The sequence below is a fragment of the Poecile atricapillus genome, chromosome 1 (assembly GCF_030490865.1).
Source record: "Poecile atricapillus isolate bPoeAtr1 chromosome 1, bPoeAtr1.hap1, whole genome shotgun sequence".
Classification (NCBI taxonomy): domain Eukaryota; kingdom Metazoa; phylum Chordata; class Aves; order Passeriformes; family Paridae; genus Poecile; species Poecile atricapillus.
This window is the reverse complement of record NC_081249.1, coordinates 101,112,692-101,135,351: the sequence shown is the minus strand read 5'-3', so window position 1 is coordinate 101,135,351 and position 22,660 is coordinate 101,112,692.

Here is a 22,660-nt window from a genome sequence, read left to right as displayed (position 1 = left end):
TACTTCACTTGACAAAACTCCTACAGCTGAATATTGTAGGGTTGTTCTTTGCATTTTTTCCCCAACCCCTCAAAACCAGGGAAATGACACATGGAATTTTCTGAGCATTCAGAAACTTTTTAATTATGTCTGAAACTTGAACAAATAGAATTGCTGTGACAGTAACAGATGCTCTTGGCTTTCCTGCCTTGAACAGTCTTCACCAGAGCAGCTAATTTGGTCCTGGTGTCCTCAGTTTTGTTTGGGGCTTATGTGGTAATTTTTTTCAGAAGAAACATTCAGCATATATGTAAACAGAGGTTACATACTCTGCTTGTATGAGTATGTAACTGATATTCACTTATTCACTGAGTGCTGAACAGGGAAAAAAAATCAGTATTTTATGATGGAAAGAGAAATCTGTTTCTGAAGTCATATGATTTAACTGTTGGGTACACTTTTATACCTTAACCAGTCTTGCTGTCAACATAACTACAGTTTTCTCTCTAAGATTACTTGACTATTTTATAAATGAGAAGAAAAAGTATGTATGTATATATATATAGTGGATAAATTTTTATTGAAACTATGCTCAAGGTACAGATCATTTGAAAGTATAGACTTGTTATATAATTACTCTGTGGTCAGCAGTATGTGGAGGAGGTATTTTGTCTTATTTGCTTACTACCTGGATGAGCTGCTGTCTTGCCAGAAGTTGTAATTTTTACAGAATTTTGAATTGCTTGAACAGATGTAATCACTAGTCTTTCAACTTTTGAATTTTTGATTGAAACATAATTATTTAGGTTTTGTTCCTTCTTTTCAAAAGGATTTCATGTATCCTACACAAACTTGCTCTAATTTTGGGGATAATACAGGGCTTAGCAACATTCTCTGATAGGCTGCTGAAGCCATTTTTAATAGGAAAACTTATAGGCTGTCTGTTGTAGGTTGGTGTAACTGACATGAATAAACATGTGCCAATATTTTTGACAGACACAGGTCAGAAAATACTAGAATCTAAATAATCACTTATTTTGAAGAATTATTTATTTTTTAAAGAGATGACATGTCAACAGCTTCTTAAAAGTATGATCATGTTTTTGGCCTTCTTTTATTTTATCCCACTAGAGTGAAACAAATTAAAATACAGTTAAATCATTTTATTGTGATGGTCAAAGGCTGCTTAAGACAACTATAATCCACTTCCAAACTGACAATTTCTGGGACATCCTCAGTTAGAAACTGGGTATAATTTTAAATGTCTTTAAGGCAAAAATAAAAATATGAAAATATAAAAATATAAAAATATAAAGATGGAGTTGTCTGTTTCTACCTCTTGGAGCATCAGATGCTGTGGCGGCCAGGCTGGGTCCATTGGTCTGGATGCCACGACCTTACCAGAGAGAGGTCCTGCAAGGGAGAGCCTTCTAGGGGTCTCAGGCAGTCCTCTCCACCAGGAAACCTCAGCAAGGGGCAGCCTGTGGCTGCAAGTGATCAGCTCAGTGATTTCAGCTCAGTGATTTCCAGCACAGTGATTTCAGCTCAGGTTGTGAGGTTATCCAGGACTGACTCAGAGACAGAGAGACAGGAGTGTTGTGTGGTGATCCCACAGAGACAGCCTTTATTGTCCAGCAGCTCTGTGAAGGGTAGCCAGGGACAGCAGCTCCCTGCTGAACTGGGCAGGAGCTGGGGTTTTTATAGGGGAAAGCCAGGGTCATACCAGGGGGGAAAACCAATGGTTTGTAAGAAGTCAACATAGGCATCAAGGCATGGTGGGATACCTCACCATGTCAAGGGAGGATGGCCTTGTTCAAGAAGTATGCCTCCCAAGGAAGTTTTGAGATAAGCCTTATCACAGCCTGCTCAAGGCACATCTCTCCAAAGGAAAGTCATGGCAGGCTCATTTGCCCCCACAAGATGCATTTTATGAAAGAATCATAAATGAAGGAGGGGACATAGCAGGTAATCAATTTTATGTTGCAGGTAACCATGGTAGAGTAGAATTGAGCTTTGCAGAATAGTTAACTGCTTCTAATTGCATTTCTTTTTCATGACAAGCGTACATCACAGCTCTAACCTGTGTTGTACTTGCCTAATTAAATATCTAGGCCTGGACTCAGACCTTGAACTTTGCTGGGGTTCCAAATGCTTTATGCAGAAATCCTGTTTATGATTTCTGTAATAAAATGTTTTAAAATTCAATAAACCCAGACATTTCCACTGCAGCTTTTGAATCTAATTGCAATTATCCAACTAAGCTTTTGTATTCATTTTTGAGGTTATCCAGAAAGCTGTTGAAAGCTCCAGGGGTAAGTTACTGAGTGCTGGATAAGTAGCAAGCTGAAGACATGGGTGTCATGCTTCTCACATACTACAGACAATGAATTCAGAGCCATGTGGAACTGTGTTTTATCTAAGCTATGGCCATTGATAAATGGAAAATCTTCTGATGGCAAGGAAACTCAAAGCACTTTGCCTGCTGAACAGGCTAGCTGCACAAACAGGTGCTCTACAGGGAATTGAAAATAATTCAATTTGTATAATCATCAATAACTCAGGAATGGAAATAAAAGAGGAAAACAAAGAGGTGATAAAAGTTAGAATTCTGAAGGATTGACAAGAATTTGGGTGGCTTTTCTAACACCCAAAAGCATTGAAGGCAGTTGCATATTAGTCTTTTGTTTTATTCATAGTGCTGTTAATTTTTAAAGAACCATTAATATGTTTCATTTATAGCAATGAAACGTGCTGTCATTTTTACTCTGAATGTGTTTCAGGTATCTTTCAGCTTTAACCTTGATCTGCATGTTCCCCACTTGTGGGTATAAATTTGAAACTTAAAAAATCATTGTCTAAGGTAGCTGAAAATTGCCCAAGAATTTTTGAATTATCTTTTCTCATGAGAAACTATTTGTCTACACCAGCAGAAAAAATTCACAGAAGGTGTAGAAAGAGAAGGATAAAGAAGGAGACTTGACATAAAAGGGCAAAACAGTGCAAACAAAGGCTGTAGAAGAATCTGACAGGAGAATAAAAGAGATGAAACTCTTGAGAGTTCCCCACATACAATTTAGAATACTGGGGCACATAGACACAATCTTTCACATTTTCTATGGTTTTTATTTTGCTACACAGAATTTAGATGTTTCTTGACTTCCTAAGGTTGCCTCCTTGACTGTTTTTTTCTGTTTTTGAATATCCTCGTACAAACTAAATATCAGGCTGTATTTCTCAGAAAGAAAACTCTGTGGTTCATTCAACTGGCCTTTCATTGTTCATCTACTTTAGACATGATTACTAATGTCTCTCTTCCATGGATATTTCCAATAAGGCAAACATCACCAGCAATCTTAAGCAACCTCAAGGAAACCCCAAGAGCTGCATTTGAATGAACAGTCATCCTGCAGAAAGAGATAGATTAATTGAGTAGTTTGTACTCTTCTTGAAAGTATATTTCTTAGATATTGCTTTGAACTGGTATCAAAGGAGCCAGTGGTGTCATGATACTACAGCTATCAACTTACACTGCCAGGCTTGAGCAAATTCTGACACCAAACTTTGAACAGCTGTAAGTAGGTATAAGGTAGAACTGAAATCTGAGAGCCAGCATGAGTTAAGAAAGCTAAGACAAACAAGGAGTTCTGCTTCCTTGCATGGTATGAAATTATTTGGAATCTGGAGTGATTATTTTGTGTTAAAACAAGATAGACATTGTTTCTTAACACACAGCATCTTGCCTTTTGCATAGTGCCAATGTCTTTCTGTTTAGTTTTCCCGATACAGATAGCGTCTAATCCAGGAAAGGATATACACATGTTAATTCTGAAGGGTTGATGCCACCTGAAATGAAATGTGGGGACGGCAGAACTTGCGGCCTTAGGACAGATCCAAGTTATCCTCTCAGAGCGAGTTCACATCAGGTAAAATTCACTAGAATAATGAATAAATGTTTAGTTGCTTATTAAATTTACCTTCACCATGTTCAGTTGCATACATCTTTTACTTTTCTTCTATTTTGTCTGCTTTAAACTCTTGTGATGTACTGGAAAATAGTTTGTATGACTTCTTATAACTATCCATGCAACAAATGAGAAAAAAAAAAAAGACTGATATTTACTTTTACTTAAAGAGATAAACAAAATTGGTGATTGGCAGAATCAGCAACCAAAACAAGGAGTTCATACATTTAATAATGGACCTTCAAGGGAATTAACAGAAGAAAAAAACCAGAGGTGTTTATAGGAGATATTACTCCCAGGAGGGCACTGAATGTTTAGCTCTTGTACTGAGGCCAAGGTGAGGCACTAAAGGAACAAAGATCTCAATCTACTCGATTGCCAGCGCTGGAGATAGAGATGGGAGATGGCTGCAACTTGACCTTGGGAAAGAAGGTTAAGTGCATAAAAATCACAGAGTAGAAAATAGTGCTCTATTCAGAACTGTTGACCCTCTATGAAATTTCATTATTTTCCTATATTTAAATACTTCAGGATTTATTTTCCCCTGGAGAACTGGACATGAATTTAAGTTTGTTTTCTCTGCTTGACTGACTGTTTTGTAGGGGACTGCATAGTGGGATGGGGAGAAAAAAAAGCATTTTAAACATACATGTATGTGTGTATATATAAGACTCCAGGTACCTGCAGCTTTATTTTATAAAGCATCCCTCTTGGCTCTCTGTTTAATTAGGAATAGTAGAGGTCAAAATTGAAAGCCACATAAGTACCTTGTCTCCTCTTTAGTACTCTGCAGTGTTCCACAAGAGTCCAATGCAAAAAAAAACCTAAACAAACCTCAGACAAAACAAATAAAAAATAAATGAAAACTATTTAAAATCAAATATAATCAAAAATTTCCCCAAAGACTTTATAATGTCTCCCTTATTCTGACTACAGCTGTGGATGGAGCTTTCTAGTAGGAAGAAAATATTAGAGGAAAATAATAGAAGAAGCTGTATAACTAGGAAGAAAATTCCTTGAACTTTAATGAAATAGCTGCTAGATAAGTATTATATTAACATTTTACAGTTGGTTTATGTACTGAAAAACTGAACACAGGAGCGGGGAGGAAAAATAATTAGAATAAAATACTGTCTTCTTTCAAAATTTTGGCAACACTTGTCACTGTAAAAAAAAAAAAAAAGAACATCTGTAAACAAAAAAAATTACCTTTCAAGAAAAGAAAAAAAGGACCAAAATCTGCCTTTGGTAAAAAGCATTGCATTTGTACTTTCTCTATTTTGGCATAAGAGTGACCATCCAGGGTGGGAGAACTCTGAATATGATTTCTTTCTAAGGGTGTTTCAACACTCAGCTCACAATCTACAGTTTCACTTTATGCTCTGAAATTATTTTTTGCTTAGCTGGTCTTGAAACTTTTCCATTTTGTATACATAAATCTGCTTTAATTAGCTTCCGTTCTCAGTCAATGGAATCACCACATTTCATATATAATTATGACCTCTAAGCTCTGCCTCAAACCTCTTTAAAAACCAGTCATACTTCAGAGTAGCTGGGTGAAACCACCCCCTTGCTGGGTGGCTGCACAGCAGTGCTGACTTGTTATTTGCATTTAGCTGTCATTCAGGAGGTTATGTTTTGAGGAACCTGAACTCTTGCAACCTCATGAATCAGATAAGTGATTGAGGTGGATACGCTCATTCACATGAGCTTCTTCTGCATTCAGCTCAGTGGGAACATCATGCCTCAGAGTTTGCTTTTTGGGATAAATTAGCTGGTATGCAGCCAAGAGCTGTGACCTTGTGTAGTACATACAACCAAGATTTTTTTTCTGATGAAATCTAGGTATTAACCCTGAAATGTTGTATTTTGGATTTGAATTATTTCTTATGTCTTAGATAGATCTCACCGTTCAAAGGATTTATGTTCTATTTGGTGGTCTGTTCTTGCTGTTACATTAAATAGCTGAAGCTAGGAATCCAATTCTTGCCTAAGCACTGAGAAGATGGCCTATTTACAGGGCTACAGAGGGCATAGATCTTTTGCTAAAGTCAGTAGAAAACAGTTAGTGTTCAATACCTAAAGTTGTGTCCATCTGCTTGATTCCTGGAAAACACCTTTAGACTCCTTGTACCACTGTACAAACATCACCTGAGATAACATGATTGTTGGGATTGTTGGGATTGTAAAATAGAATTGTAAAAGTGAAATATCCTGGCTTAAGTTTCCTTTACTGGTATTGATTAAATTCTTTGGTTTTTTTTTCAGAGGCTCAGTGAATTCTAACAGTTCTATTGTTGATATCTCTGAAGATAGGTATTTCCCTGCATTCAGGCACCTAGCTAGGACATCATATATGGGTATCTGCTTTTCAGAATAAACTGGATAGTTGGGTTTGTAGCTCAATGAGTGTTCATACACATTGAAAAGTATTTAGGAAGAATTTCTTATTTTTCTTTCTTCTCTTAGATGAATTTCTTACTTTGAATGACAGCTGGCCATTCAGGTAGCCTTTAAAGGCAAGTAAAAATTTCCTTTTCACAAGTATTTTTTTTACTATATTTAGTGTATAAAAAGGAGAGATATTTTAAAATATTACTATTCTGAAAGTTGGTTTGATGTTGTCTCAAAATAAACTACAATAACCATTTGCAAGGAATAAGAGTTTGCTATGGACTGGTAATGCTGTGACCTTAAAAAACAAAGTCAGAAAACTGTTTCTGGTTTCTCCTTCTTATCTGGGAGCAAAGTGTTGTTTAAGTAATGCAGTTTTTCTCCTTCATTCTTGTTTCTGCTTGACCTTATTCTAACTGCTGAGTTGCACATCAGTTACAAAAACATGTATTTGGGGTTATCTGTGATGACAAATATGAAATTAGGAGCAGAGAAATATCTCCACAATTTGAGCTAAACTAAAATCCATAGTAAAATTATTATATTGATATGTGGTGCATAATCAGAATAGTATAAATCTCACTTTTTGTGTTTCAAGACAGCTGTTCTTAATAAATGTGAACAATCAAGCCAATGTTTTACAACCTGTTGTGCATAACTTGGAAAGGGTATTAGACAATTTTAAGAAATTATAATTTCAGAGTATATTTAAAGAGAAAGAAGGGCAGTGGAGTGGGATCTAGGCACAGCAATCTATGCAGGTTTCATTTGGCTTTTAGGGCTCCTGAGTAATTTCTGTAATTGTGTCTGCCAAAACCTAACCACTAGGGTGCAGATATGCAGCACAAACCGCAGTGGGGAGCATGTGCAAATGTGTCTCACCACTTCAAAAGGTGATGCTTTCCTTAGATGCAACTAACACTTTGACAATATTTCACACTCTGCGAGTATTTATTAGTTCTCAGAAATCAAAACCTTCAGGCTTTCATTCTTTAAGTTAATATTTGGAAAGATTTCTGTTGTGTTCTGTACTTATTAACAAATTTCTAGAGTCCTCTTATTAATGCAATGATATAGAAAAGCTTTTAAAGCACCCACACTTATAGCAGAGTCATGAAAAGCCAAGAGCATTGAATGTGACCTTGTAGTTAAAACTGCTGTGTGACAATTCTGGTGTTACCAAGTCATGTTTGAGGCAGAACCGTTGTGTGCAACAGCGTGAATTGACAAGGGACAATGGCTTCAAACTGAAAGATGGTAGGTTTAGATTAGATATTAAAAAGAAATTATTTTTCTGTGAGGGTGGTGAGGCACTGGAACAGGTTTCCCAGAGAAGCTATGGATGCCCCATCCCTGGAAGTGTCCAAGACCAGGCTGAATGGGGCTCTGAGACCCCTGGTCTGGTGGAAGGTGTCCCTGCCCATGGCAGGGGGTTGGAACAGCCTGGTCTTTAAGGTCCCTTCCAAACCAGGCCGTTCCATGATTCTATAAGGAAGAGGATTCTGTTGCTGCTTTACTGGTAAAAGCTGGTCTAAGGATTTGTAAAATAGTCATTAGAAGCAGGAACTGATTACTTGCAAAACTCCCAACTACAGCCACAATTTTGCTCGGAATCATTGTTACATACCTAAAATTTTTACTTTTTTCTCATTAAGACTAAACCAAAAGAACTTTCTTTACTGCGGTATTTTTAAGATGAGGAAATTTTTATTTCTTGATGAAGAACCATTGTGGGTGCTACAGAAGATTAAATTAGGTGGCCATTTTGTGCATTGACAATCTCATAGATAGGAAACACATCTTTGCCATTTGTAATTTTATTAGAGGTAATAAACACTGCCACTGATGTCCAGCACTGCTTTCTTTCTTGCAGAAAGGAAGGCAACATTTCTAGTATAAATAGGGCAATTGGTTGCACTGTGGATGTGAAATAAATGTCTGGCCTTGAGATAAGAATGCATATTTTCCTCAAATACTAATCCTTTCTATCAGATTAATATTCTCTTTTGCAGTAAATTTTCCAAGCTGTTCCATCTTCATTTTCATCCTGCAAAACATCCGTTTCTATTTTAATGCATTTGTATTCTTTCTTCTTAAAAGAGTTTTCATTTTTACAGACCACATTTGCTGCAGTGCTCTTTTCAGCTCCAGCTCACGCACACTGAACCCAAAAAGAGCCTGTCTGCTGTTCCATAGACAGCCTGCCTTCATTGGACCTCTGGGTGCTATGCAATCCTGCATTTTTTCCTCACATGCTTTCTGTGAGGCTTTCTGCCACCTTGTCTTCTTGTCTTTTTAATGAAACACAGTATTTGAACCAGGAAATATAAGAATTTTATAACTTTCCAAGGCCCAGTAACACTGCACTTCTAGTGGGTAAAGAAATAGCCTAAAAAGCCCAGACATCCCTATACATCAATTTAACCCCTTTGGGTCTCTCTGTTTTGGACATGAAGCTTTTTAAGTTATCCTTCAGCATGTTTTCTATTTGCTGTTGGTTTGTTCCTTGAGTGGTCCACTTGGAAAGCATAGCTTTTAATTTCCTTTCCTCTGTCTAAGAAAGGATCAGTCATCCAAAGGTTTTCTCTTCAGTGAATATCTGCAGGTTTTTCTTTGTTCCTTTGTTTTGGTGGGAAGTTTTTATGGTTGGTTTGCTTTATGGGGGATTTTTTCCCTTTTCCTTCTTCTGGTCTTCTTGTCATCAGCAGGTTGAGGGAGGTGATCCTCCCTCTCTTCTTTTGTGAGACCCCACCTGCAGGGCTGCATCCAGCCCTGGGCTCCCAGCACAGGAAGGACAGGGAGCTGCTGGAGCCGGGCCAGAGGAGACACCAAGGTGATCAGAGGGATGGAGCAGCTCTGCTGTGAGGAAAGGCTGAGAGAATTGGGATTGTTCAGCCTAAAAAAGAGGAGGCTCTGGGGAGACCCTAAAACCCCTCCTACTCTCCATAGCCTCCTACATAAAGGAGGCTTTAAAATTAATCTGGAGAGGGACTATTTATAAGGGCATATAGTGCCAGGGCAAGGAGGAATGGCTTTAAACTCAATGATAGTAGATTTAGATTAGATATTAGGTAAAATGTTTACCTAAGTGAGATTGATGAGATTATTGAACATGGTGCCCATAGAAGCTGTGGGTATCCCGTCTTTGGAAGTGTTCAAGGCCAGGTTGGATGGAGCTCTGAGCACCTGGTCAAGTGAGAGGTGTCCCTGCCCACAGCTGTGTGGTTGGAAATAATGAACTTTAAGTTTCTAGCAACCCAAACTCTTTAGTGATTCAGTGCTCAGGGATTCTGCTCACTCCAAATCCTGCTGAAGGAACTGCTTTTCACACAGGTTTGGTTTTGGTGACTATGTTTTGTTCCAAGGTCTTTGTATTTGAATAATATTCACTAAGTGGAGTAGTGTGGCCCTGGAAGTGTAATGCTCTCCCTATTTTTGCTGAAATCACTGTTATATCCATATATTAGCAAATTACTTAATTTTACATATTTGGACTGTCAACAATTACCCAGCTGAAAACTTCTCCCAAATAAACAGGCAAACAATATAAGCAGTGTATCTGCTGGTGCCAAGGGAATGATGTTTTGGTATCAAAATGAGATGAAAACCTGTTTATGGCCATGCAGTTGCTCAAAAATAAAACTAATGCAGTGATTAAGCATTTAGGATGGGGCGCTCCATTGTGCCATCTTTTAATATTTGCCTTAATTTAATGTCTCTGTTTCCCTGTAGTTGGAAAGAAAATTGGAGTTTAAGATTTTCATCCCCTTGGCTGCTCCCAGCTGAATCAGTTACATCTCAGTGATGGTGCTATTAGTCCAGTGTAAGGGTTTAGCCCAAAGTCACTCAAGGGTACCTCCCAAAGTAAGATATTGTATGTTTTCTGGAGCAAGGAAATAACCAAAATTATAATCTAGAGCTGTAACAGCAAAACATAGAAATAGTAATGTAAAAGGTATATAAAAATTTATGTGAAGTTTAATGTGAAGTTTAATGTTGTGATTCTTAACTATTAGAACACTGAACAATATTTTGTAGTGGAAGTCATAGTATTCTCTGCTTCCTGAGAGGTATCTTTCAGTATAATAATTATGTCCTGTACCTGAAAGAAAAATCAGGTTATTTTGTTACAAATATGTCCATGTTTCTAATATGCAAACACTTTTTCTTATTTCCCTTTTTTCTCTTATAAAAAGTAGCAAATTGTTGCTTTAAATGTCACAAATATATTTGGAATTAACATCCATTGGAAACAAAAGGCTATTTTCATGATTATTCTTTGGATTGACACAGATTAAGACAAAATCATTCTTCATTTGTATCTCTTGTATTCACCTTTTTCTTTACACTTCTGCAAAATCAAATAATAATTTGTGGATAGATAAAAATACCAATAAGTTAGCAGCTTTTCTGGTCAGTCTTTCAGCTTTTCTGTTAGGGAGATATGTTTTCTCTGGGTGTAGTTCCTGGCAAACTGAATATCTGCCAAGGATGTATCTGTATGAGGGAACAGCTAAAAAACCCAAACAATAAAAACAAACAAAAAACAACACCCCAAAGTAAAAAATCAAAAACCAAAAAACCCCCAAAACCAACCAACCAACCAACCAACCAACCAACCAACCAACCAACCAACCAACCAACCAAAAAAACCCCACCTGCAACAAAAAATGAGCACACCACCAAAAAAAAAAAAAAAAAAAAGGAGAAAGATATTAACAGAAAGATCTATTTCACTATGTCTTCCTAAATGTTTTTTCCCCACTAAAAGTTTGTGTGTGTTGGTTTAGTTTGGAAAAGTTTACATATAGGTTACCCTGACAAATAAACATGCTTAGGGAAGAATGCTTCTAATGGAAAAGCTTTTGTGGAAGAGCTCATGTGCTTGGCCTTCAACCCTTCCAATATTTCCCTTACCCCCTTTTATGGTTAGAGACTTTATCCATACAAATCCTTGGAAATTTTATATGAGAAGCCAGTGGAGGCAAGTGAAGCCAGCATCTCTTATTTCCCTTCACTGTCTTGAATGGATCTATATGGAAAATACAGACATACTGAGTTACTGCATTGACAAATGTAAAAATAATCTAAATGTAGGAATTTTGTATATTTCAAGTTGTTTAGATTTTTAAATAAATTAAAGTGGCTGATTTTATTGTGATATTTTGATGTTCAACTTCCAACCCCTACAATGAATTTTCAAACACCTAAAGGAAAGAAGATACCTCATGCCCATAGATGAAACAAAATTAGTTAAAATTCAGTCTTGTGATAGAGGAATAGTTTAATTTTATTTATTTTCCCTCACTGCACTTCAGGGTTTTTTTCTAGTTACAATTGGGATAATCCCAGTAAATTATTTGGTACTACTCTTTGATATCTGTTTGTTTGCTCGTTTTGTTGTAGATTTCTTTTATTCTCTGTCTCTCTCTATAAATATATCTTCCACTTTGTGCGTGTGTCTTTTTTTTTAAATAATATTAATTGTGTTGGTTTTTGTGTTATGAAATGCCTCATGCAGTAATATCTTAAGCAGGATATGTCATCTGGGATTTTCTTTGTTATTTAGATTTGCATATTTTTCTTTCTTGATCCTAAATTAATTTCAAATTGTTGCTGCCTGTTCATGTCAAATTTTCATGTTTCTTTCATGTATTTCCTTCTGATCATGTTGCAATTACGTGTTATTGACTTATTTATTTATTTCCTCAATTTTTTACCTCTGGTTAAGATCCCTATGCATCCATTTAAAAGCAGCCATGGATTCATGATAGGGAAAGGACAAATTTTTGTTTGAATTCTGAAAAAAACAAAATCTATTTAATAACTTCCACTTGGAGTTTAGGTGAGTGATTTTAGAATACAGAAATATTACTGTTGAATGCAATTGTTGGTGTGTCTATAATGTCAGGCCATGTTCATTAGGAAGACATTGTAATGTTTTTCATTTTTTCTTAAGCAAAATATGATTGAAATTTTGAGATAACATTGTGATTATTTCCATGGTAATTCACTGGTTTTGTTCATGTGTTAATACCATCAATGGAGAATTACACTTTTCTCTCTTTTATGCTACTGCTTTTGCTTGTGGCTCTGCCAAGAGTTGGCAGAACTGATCTGAGTTGAATTTTGCCTTTTAAAAATAACCAAACCTTTAAATTCAACTGAAACTGATTTCTTGATCTAGTTTGTCTTTCTTCAGTTGTTTGATTAAAGCTTTTACTTGCACAAAGAAAATAACAGTGTAACTGTCCACAAAAGAGGGGTTGAAATTAGGGGACCTTAAATGTCCCTCCCAACAAAAATAATTCTATGATTTCTATGATAAGAGCCAGATAGTGAGGATAAAAGAAGTTGAGGGAAGGAAAGTGCCCTTTTAATCATATCAATACCTCTTTTAAAGTCTTTCTATATTATCGACATCATTCAGACATTCCTGCTTCATGCTGCCCTTTCAGAGCTATTTTGATCCAAGCACTGTGATTTTAGTAGGTTGTCTAATATAAGCGTGTAACATAAAACTTCACTGTTGTGATTCATATATTGAAAATTTGCTGCTGGTAGTCCTGGGCTGGAGTTGTGTGTTGCTTTTTATGGACTCCCAGACTGTAAGGAACTGCCAGCTGACATTTTCACCATTCAAGAAATAAATAATCCATTGCAAATGGATTCATAAATGGTGATTCAAGATACAGTCACCAAAATTGTCGGGGTTTAAATACCTTTAAAGTCTGATGCAACTGGTAAGCTATAAGCCTCAGCAGAAAACTAAATACCTTGCTGTGAATCTAAACTTTAGATTATTAAGTGGCTAAAACGCTCACACTCATTTCTCTCAAAAGGGATTGCTAAATATTGGAAAGTTTGCCTATTACTTCCATCATCATTCTTCACACCTCTCTATCTATATTTTTAATGCAATTCCTCATGCTCCAGAAACTAATCTATTTGTACAAGATACAATGTCTTTTGTAGCTAAAAATAGAACTAAAGATTGTTTATATAGGGGGGTGGGGGAACTAATTTATGCCCAGAAACCAAGGACAACCTGAACAGTCTGTCTTGCAGAACCCATACATTGGACTGTGCCATGCAGATCAAGCAGCTGGGATGGCTTGGAGAAATGTTTGGGTGACTGATACAGAAGTATTTATATTGTATACAGTAACAACAAAAGCTTCAAGAAAAAAATTAAATAACTTGTATTGTTGTCCATGTATTTCATTGGCATCTTCTGTACCACATACTGAGTAAGCATCATCAGAAATTCTGATACTAAAAAGCCAAAATTATATTAGTGTATACACATTGTCCTTTTGGACTTCTCAAAGCTAAATATTTAATATGCAGGTGTTCATTACTTATTCTAATAAGAAAGGCACTCAGAGCCTATAATTATCCAATGAAGGTGGAAACATAGTACAACTCTCTGTGGATTGCATTCTCAGTACTAGTGAATGTTAAATGCCAATGAAACAAATATATAATGCTAGGTTAGATTACCTGGAAGTCCCTTAATTCTTTTCCTGTCTTAGCATCCATTCCAGGTTACTCAAGATTCTTTAATTTCTTTCTTCCTTCTAATTTGCCCAATAATACAACATTTTAAAGTAAAAACACAGGGGAAGTATCTGTGTTGGAAGCTAACTAGCAAAATGGGAAATGAGTCATGAATTCACAAAACACTAACTCTTGTCTCTGAGTCAAGTGAAACTCAGTCTGTAGCTCCAATGACTGATGTATGACTTAGTTAATAAACAACAAGAACATTATAATTTTTACTAACATCTTGTCATAGTTTTCATAAATCAGTTATTTCTCAAGAAAAGAGGTTTAAAATTATATGCTATTAGCTATATCCCTCAATAGATTATTTGTTACATATATTGGCAGAAAAATAAAGACCCACACAAAAGCTTAGAAAGCATCACATTTAAGTTGCCAAAGGACTATTTGAAGTTGAAATCTAATGAAATTTCTGTTTTATTTTTGAGTCACACTTGGGAAGAATATTTTATGCCTTTTCATATGTTTAGAAACATATGAAATCCCCCCAGAAAGGGCAACAGTTTCTAAACGGTTAGCAGTTATTCAGGACAGAACACAAATCCAGCAGTGAGGAGATGCAGCAGGATACTCAGTGGATGAGACACAGGATGGAGATTAGAACTAGTGTCAGTAAACACGAATTAATGCTTGTGGACAAAACTGCCCTATTTGCTTTGATAGGCTGCAAATTAGCCACTACCAGTCAGGAAAATTATCTCAGTCAGGGGTTATAAATTCTATGAAAACATGAACTCAATATTCAGCTACCAGCAAGGAAAAAAAAAACCCTAAATCAAATAAATAGAGAAGGTAGGCAGGAAATAATGGAGCACGATATAAACAGCAAAATGCCTCACTTGAGTTCCTTGGTGCACCTGTATCTTTGAGGCTGATGGCACTGCTGTTCACCCTCCTGTGCTGATTTTGGCAGGAGCAGAGTTAATTTTCTTCCCAGTGGTTGGTGTGGGCTGAACAGAGTGAACACAGGGGTGATAAAACAGAGATGTTTTTGTTATTGCTGAGCAGGGATTGCACAGAGCCAAAGCCATTTCTGCTTTTCAAACAGCCACACTGGGGAGGGTCCATGGGAGTTCAGGAGGAGACACAACTGGGACAAGTGACTCAAACTGACCAAAGGGATATTCTAGACCATGTGGCATCATGCTCAGTATAGAAACCTGTGAGTAGAAGAAGGAAAATGGGGAATGTTTGGAGTGACAACATTTGTCTTCCCAGGTAGCTGATTATACAGAATAGGGCCCTGCCTGCCCTTGAGAAGCAGTGAATTAATTCCTTGTTTTAATTTGCTTGTATGGGCAGCTTTTGATTTCCTTATTAAACTGTGTTTATCTCAACCCACAGGTTTTCCAGCCTCTAACCATTCAGTTCTCACCCTGATCCCACTTGTGGGGGATGGAGTGAGTGAGTGAGTGAGTGAGTGAGTGAGTGAGTGAGTGAGTGAGTGAGTGAGTGAGTGAGTGAGTGAGTGAATGAGTGAGTGAGTGAGTGAGTGAGTGAATGAGTGAGTGAGTGAGTGAGTGAGTGAGTGAGTGAGTGAGTGAATGAGTGAGTGAGTGAGTGAGTGAGTGAGTGAGTGAGTGGCTGTGTGGGGCTTGGCTGCTGGCTGGGTGAAGCCATGACATCTCATTGTGGGAAAAAAAAAAATGGGCAGGGAAAGTAAGAAAGGATGAAGATAAATGTATGGAATGACTTCACTACCAATGGGATTAAGTAGACCATTACATTAAATGGACAGTAATATGAATCAACAGGGACTATTTCATTAGCACAGAGGATAGACCAGTGAGAATGCTGTTAGGCTGAGGGCACAGTAGCAATCCCTAACCATGTATTTTGTATGATTCTGCTTGCTTGACTTTGCTTTTCCCTCAGTTTCTGTGCATCTTGTCTGGTATATTTTCCCCCTTTGCCCCCTTCTTGATGAGAGCAACATCTATTTGGACAAGCCAAAAGAGCAAAGATGTAGATGATGCAAAATGGGAAAGATGTTCACATGGATAGCTAGGAGGCTCATTTCTCAGCAAGAAGGGAGAGAGACTCCTCTGGCTGGTGCTGGTCTGCATAAGGGAAAAAAATAAACATGTGCCATATGCGCACAGGCTTAATGAGCTGTAAGCATAGCCCTATTATAAAACAGAAGTTTTATGCAGATACAAATGGGTTACAGATGAGGAGGCAGTCAGCCTACAGTAAGTAGAGGTATAGACAGCAGGTAGAAAAGGTAAAAAAGACCTGGTGAATACTGGGGGAAACAGATGAACAAAGAAGGAAAAAAGTCAGGAAGGATTCTGGGGTAAAAAGTGAAAAAGGAAGAAATAGTTAAATACACAATGTTAAAATATCTGCCAATTAAACAGTATGAGAGGAAAGAATGATGAGTAGGCTTGGTAAATTGAGGAGACGTGAGGATGCAGATTAGTGAGAAAGAGTGATAAGGACACCAGAGTAATAAGGAAGCTATTGATTCTTCTTCCTGCCTGTCCTCTTCCTTCTTCTTTTTGCATATTACATAATTACAGTGTTCACACAATCAGCTGAAGGCTCAGTGGTCTGTGTGGACAGAAGAAAAAGGGTTTTTCCAGGAGCCACATCACACAATCCTTCTTGAGCAGCAGGAAGTAATCTCACGAAGCACTTGGTCCTCTCAGGAATACAACAAGGTAGTTTTCCTCCTTGCTGCTCACTTTTGGTCATGTAGATAGACCTTCTGTTTAACCTCATACTTCAAAGGCTTTTAAATTTGTTTAGTAGTTTGAAATGCAACAGTGACTTCAGGACACAGAATAAGAACTAGTTTGGTAAAATTAATCTGATACAAATAAAAGACAAATTAATTTCTTAATTTGGCCTCGTTGTTCATCACAGTAGATCACCCTTTAAGTCAGCTAAAACTATGATAAAGTAAATAATGGATGTAACCCAAAACTGGCTGCAAGTAACCCAATCAATGTTGCAACAAGTTTTCCAATCTCTACATAGTATTCAGGGATGAGTGTTTTCATGTGACATGACACGATGGCAAGTTTTGCAAGTGTACTATCTTGAATTATTTTGTTTTACAGAGAAAAAAGGATATCAGGAGTTGCTATTATTATTTCTGAGAATTGCAGGCCGTGATTTTGGGTATGGTTTATTTATTTTTTAAGGCATGGCCTTATAAAAAGTACAATTCAGACTTGATAGTGTAGAAGAATGGTGCAATAATATAAGAGTATAGTTTTGTACAAAAGAAATTCTTCTCCTAAGCTTAACCCCTCCTCCTTCAAAAACCAGTAATGAATTAAATATTGTATATTAGTAGCTGGGATGATTGAGAAACTTAACAATTAAAAGAAAATAACCTTCAAAAAGGAGAATGTTTACCATTTGAGTTCATTGAAATATATGAGACAAACGATAACTTGGAAAAAATATTACATTTCTCTTGAATTAGCAACTTTTCAGTAAGTCAAAAATACTTCATGTACCCCTTAAACCTAACAATGAGTATGAGTTTTTCATAGATTATATGATATTGATATTCAGGGAAGCTTTAAACTCCAAATTTCTATCAGAATGTTGCCAGAGAAGGAGGTCTTTGGAAACATGTTATTATTATTATCCTATTTTATTATTTGCATAAACACATTTCATTGATAACTCTCTTGACTATTATATGACATAGTTTTATGTCAGAATTTGACTTTATAATATAGGTTTTAATAGGAAATTTTTATTTCATAGAATGGAGGCAGTAAATAAATATAAGTAGTTAATTCTGTGTGTTACATGAAATCTAGATGACTAAAAAAGTAATGGATAATATTTTATAAGTGTGGACATATCTGCAGCAAGTAAGAGCGTAATATGCTCTTTAGACCTGGTTTTGCATATGTTTTCACATTCAAGGTGGCTGCCTACAGTGCATAAGGAATGACTCCAAGATTGTGGGAAGGAGGCAGGTCCTCTGTGGATTTGTGTATATACTATGCATGTGTAGTTCATTTAGGAATATTGAGCAAGCTAAAAATACTACAATTTTATATTATTTATGAGCCACAATCAGCAGTAAGAATTTGTGCTGATTTAACACTTATGTCTGTTTCTTAGTTTAATCTAGGGCTGGCTTTCAGATGTATTCTTCTTTCAGTCAATACTTCAGGGTAGTGATTTAGTATTTTCAGCTGTAGGGCTGGGAATGGAGAACTGATAAAAAATTATTCTGGGTAAGAAGGAAGAAAATGCTACACAAGACTTGGGTCTTGAATTGGACCTAGGCAAGTGACTTAGAATTATAGGGGCCAAATACATTGCTTTGTCCTGTCAGTAAATATCAGTGAACATACCGGCAAAATACATACTTCATTCCCTTCTAGTTGTAGTGCCTCTGGAAGTTACTTGTGGAACTGGTACCTGTGGAACCTGCTCCTGTAGGTTCCCAGGATTGTTCAAGGTGAAATATGCCTAGGACTCCACTGATGATCCATCAGGAGATGCTGGAATTTGCGTCATAGGTCCTGTGGGTTTGACTGAACCTTTTTGTCTCAAATTTTTTTTCTCTTAATCCCAGAAAATACAGGGCAAAACAAACAAACAAACAAACAAACAAACAAAAACAACAAAAAAAACCTCAAAAAAAACCCCCAAAATTATGTGTTTATGTATTTAAGGTTCTGTAATACTGTAATAATAATTTTTAAAAGGAAGCAAAAATTAAGTTTGGAAAGGATTAATGATACTACTATTTTAAAAGTAATTAGTTATGTAATTTTTTTTTTAAGGCAGGGCTTTTTATATTGCTAAAAAGGTATGATGAACTTTGCATTTCATTAGTCACTCTGGACACATTAGTTTATATATAGGTTTTCAAAAGAAGCTAAACTGAAATGTTAATACAAATGTTATGAAAAAGACAAGCTTTTCAGCAAACATTTTTCTGTTATTGTGACAAGCTGAATTTTATAATTATGTGTTGCTCTGAAACAAGTTAACTTTCCCCTTAATATTTTAGTAAGGATCTCATTTTATAGTCTAATCTGAAAGAAATTTCACCTGAATAATTACAAGACTTTCTATCAACTAAAAGAGAGGGTGGTTGACTGTGCTGTCCTTTTAAGCTTAGACACAGCTCTATAAACAGTTCCAATCTGAAGTCACAATCCCTTTTTGTCTGAAGTGTTTACTCTTCATTTGATATTGTACAAGTGTATCATATCCTGGTTTGGGGTGAAAATATGCCAGATAATGTCCAATGAAATGAAGAATTTTATCTTCTGCAATGGTCTGATCAGCATGCTCATAGAAAAGCCTAAAACAACTTTCAGCAACTCTCATTTTCCTTGCAATCACCATACCCTAATGTAAGTGATGAAAACACAACGATAGAATAATTAATTCCCACTTTCTAACTACTACACTGAACAAGCTTTCGCATCTGGAGGAACTATAGATTTATTTCCCAGTTAATGAATGTGACTGACCATGTCTAATTTGGAAGGTGTAAAAACAGGTATGAAAAGTAGCACCACTTTTTTCCCCTTGTAGTCTTCTAATTTCCTTTAAAGTTTTTCACATCTATGTATTTTTAACAGTGTCTCAAAAGACTAATCAGGTGAGACCTGTCCTAAAATCAAACAGATTTACTTAATCTATGATACTTTGATGCTAGTTGTAATAGTTAGAGACCTAATGATGCTTTATTTTATTTTCTTAAAAATCGGACATGTTGATAACTATTTCACAACAGTGAAAATACATCAGAACACAAAGGTATTAAATGAGCATAGAGGGCTGGAAAAGGGACCTTTCAGATCCTCAAGTCCAACCATTACTCAAGCACTGTCATTTCCACCACTAAAGCATGTCCCCAAGTTCCACACCTAGACAATTTCTGAGGAAAGGATGGTGATTCCACCATTTCCCTTGGCACCTAGTTCCAGTGCTTGATCCTTGTTTCAGGGAAGAAATTTTCCCTAGTACTCCATGTAAATCTCCTCTGGTGCAACTTGAGGCCATTTCCTCTTGTACTTGGGAGCAGAGCCCAACCCTAACCTGACTGCAACTTCCTTTCAGGAGTTGTAGAGAGTGATAAGGTTCCTCCTAAGCCTCCAGCTGAGTCCCCCCAGCTCCCTCAGCTCTTCCTCCCCAGGCTTGTGCTCCAGACCCTTCCCCAGCTCCATTGCCCTTCTCTGGACACACTCCAGCCCCTCAATGTCATCCTGTTTTGAGGGGCCCAGAGCTGGACACAGGATTCAAAGTGTGACCTCACCTAAGTCTGTTACAGGGAGACAATCACTGCACTGGTCCTTCGGTCACACCATTGCTGACATGGGCAACATGCCACTGGCCTTCTTGGCCACCTGGGCACACACACTGGCTCATGTTCATCTGCTGTTGACCAAGGTCCCTAGAGCTTTTCATGCCTGGCAGCCTTCCAGCCAGACTGCCCACAGTGCAGGGGGTATCCAAGTGCAGAACCTGGCCCTTGACCTTGTTGAACCTCAGACCATTGACCTCAGACCACTGATGCAGTCTTTCCAGATCCTTCTTCAGAGCATTCCTACCCTCCAACAGATCAATCAACACTTGTACCCAGTTTGGTGTCATCTGCAATTGACTGGAGATGCTCTTGATCCCCTCATTCAAATTGTCGATAACAATATTAAATAGTGTTGTCCCCAGTACTGAGCTCTGGGGAACCTCACTTATGAGCAGCAGCCAACTGGATTTATCTCCATTCACCACCACTCTCTGGGCCTGGCAATCCAGCAAGATGTTTTATCCAGAGAAGAGTTTACCTGTCCAACTGGATGAGCATCCAGTTTCTCCAGGAGAATGCTACGGGAAATGGTGTCAAGGGCTTCACTACAGCCCAGAAAGACATCCACAGCCATTCCCTCATCCACTTGGTTGGTCACCTTGGCAAAGAAGATCAGGTTAGTCAAACAGAACCTTCCTTCTCTTGTTCTGTCTGCTCAGAGTGGTTTAAATTGTAACTGAAGATGTGGCAGAATAATTGGAAAATAAAAATTTGCTGGATATTTAGATCCAGTATGCTAGAAGTGAGGCCATATCTTTCATTTAAGTATTTGTAGAAATTAATATGCAGTTAAAATCTGTAAATCTGTGGTTCAATTTTCTAGCTATAATTCACAGGGGCTTTTTCTCTGCAAGCCCAGAAGACCAAAAACTTTTTGAAGTATTAGCATAACATACTCAGTGTATTTTACTTCATCTATACCAATTACTTGTGCATGTATAGTGATTAGTAAATACTAATTATGCCATGTATAGCATGAGCAAATGATGAGTAGAAACATGATAATAAGAAAGCCATGTTCTATATTTTTTATTTAGAAAAATGAGAATATCTGAGGTAAGATCTTCGATACACACTTGTCTTTTTTACTTGTCCTTACATTATTGTCCTTTTTACTTATTAATAGTACTAATATTCTTCATGACATGGACCTTTTCATGTAAGAGAGATCAGATTATACCCTGTATTCCACATTATTGAGATGAGAGCTGCTTCAATTTTAATTGTGATTGGATAAACTATCCTACAATTTTTTAAGAAAAAGATACATCTTGGACAGCTACAGAAGGTCAGACAGATCCAGGAACAGCTGCCTTGCACAAATATGCTGCTCCCTGTGAGGCAGTAACTCCTGATCCTCCTGACTTCAGGCTGTCTTGTACCATAGTGAGTGACTTCATCTTGTTTGAAACAGTGACTCCCAGGTCAACAACACTGCTTGAAGCATCTCCATCAGAGCTGAGAGCAGCAGCAAGGCCAGGAGCAGCTGTCTGACCAGGGTTTTGCTCTCTATCAGACAGCTTCTCTCGGCTCCCCTGAGTTCAAAACTCTGCAGGAACTCTTGTCTTATCAGATGGATTAGTCTAACATGTCCTTTCCTCACAAATCAAAATCTGCCATTATATAATGGGAGATAGCCACAAAACCCTTACAAAAATATATTCCTTCAGTAGTGCTGGTAGTGTTGGCTTTTGCACTCTTAATGCCTCACGAACTTAGTGGGAGTTTGGAGAATCTCGGCTTACACAGGAGCAGAGCCACAAGCTGTCATTGCAGAGGATGGCTGTTCAGGAATGGAGTTTTCCCATGGGTGAAACTCTAGATTACAGCTCTGTAGTTGATGACTACTGCATTTCCTTTATGCTAAGTACAAATTTCCACAGGGAATTTTGCTGTATCATAGAAATGATGCTATATCATTTTAGTTTTCTTTTGTCTCAAGCACAACACAATGTGTTTGAATTTTCAGCTGCTATGTCAGTAGGCATGTCATTAATAAAACTGTGAAAACTGGAGAGGTTCCAGGAAACTTTCAACAGCAAGGAGTATCAAAATACAGTGTGAAGTCACAAATCTCACCAGACTAAAATTACCATTGACAAAACAAGAAAGAAATTGTATCAGAGGTAATGTTGTTCAACCTTTCTAAAAGCTCCTTACCAGAATATAGCATGTCCTCATAAGGAAGAAAGACTGTGGCATTCCTGAACAGAATCCAATTGACTGGATAACTCTGGCAGAAAATTTTCCACAAGTTCAATCTTATGAAACAAAAGTGAGCTATGGGAAATAACATTGCCACTTCAAGTATTTTTATCTGTTTGCTGTGCTGTGCGTTGCTCCTACCCACAGCAGAACTATCACTAGAGGCTATGAGCAAGTAACTCTCAGCAAAGCTCAAATATCTGGGTATCTTGCCTTGGTGGGGAGCAATTCCCAGAAGCAACATAATGTCCTG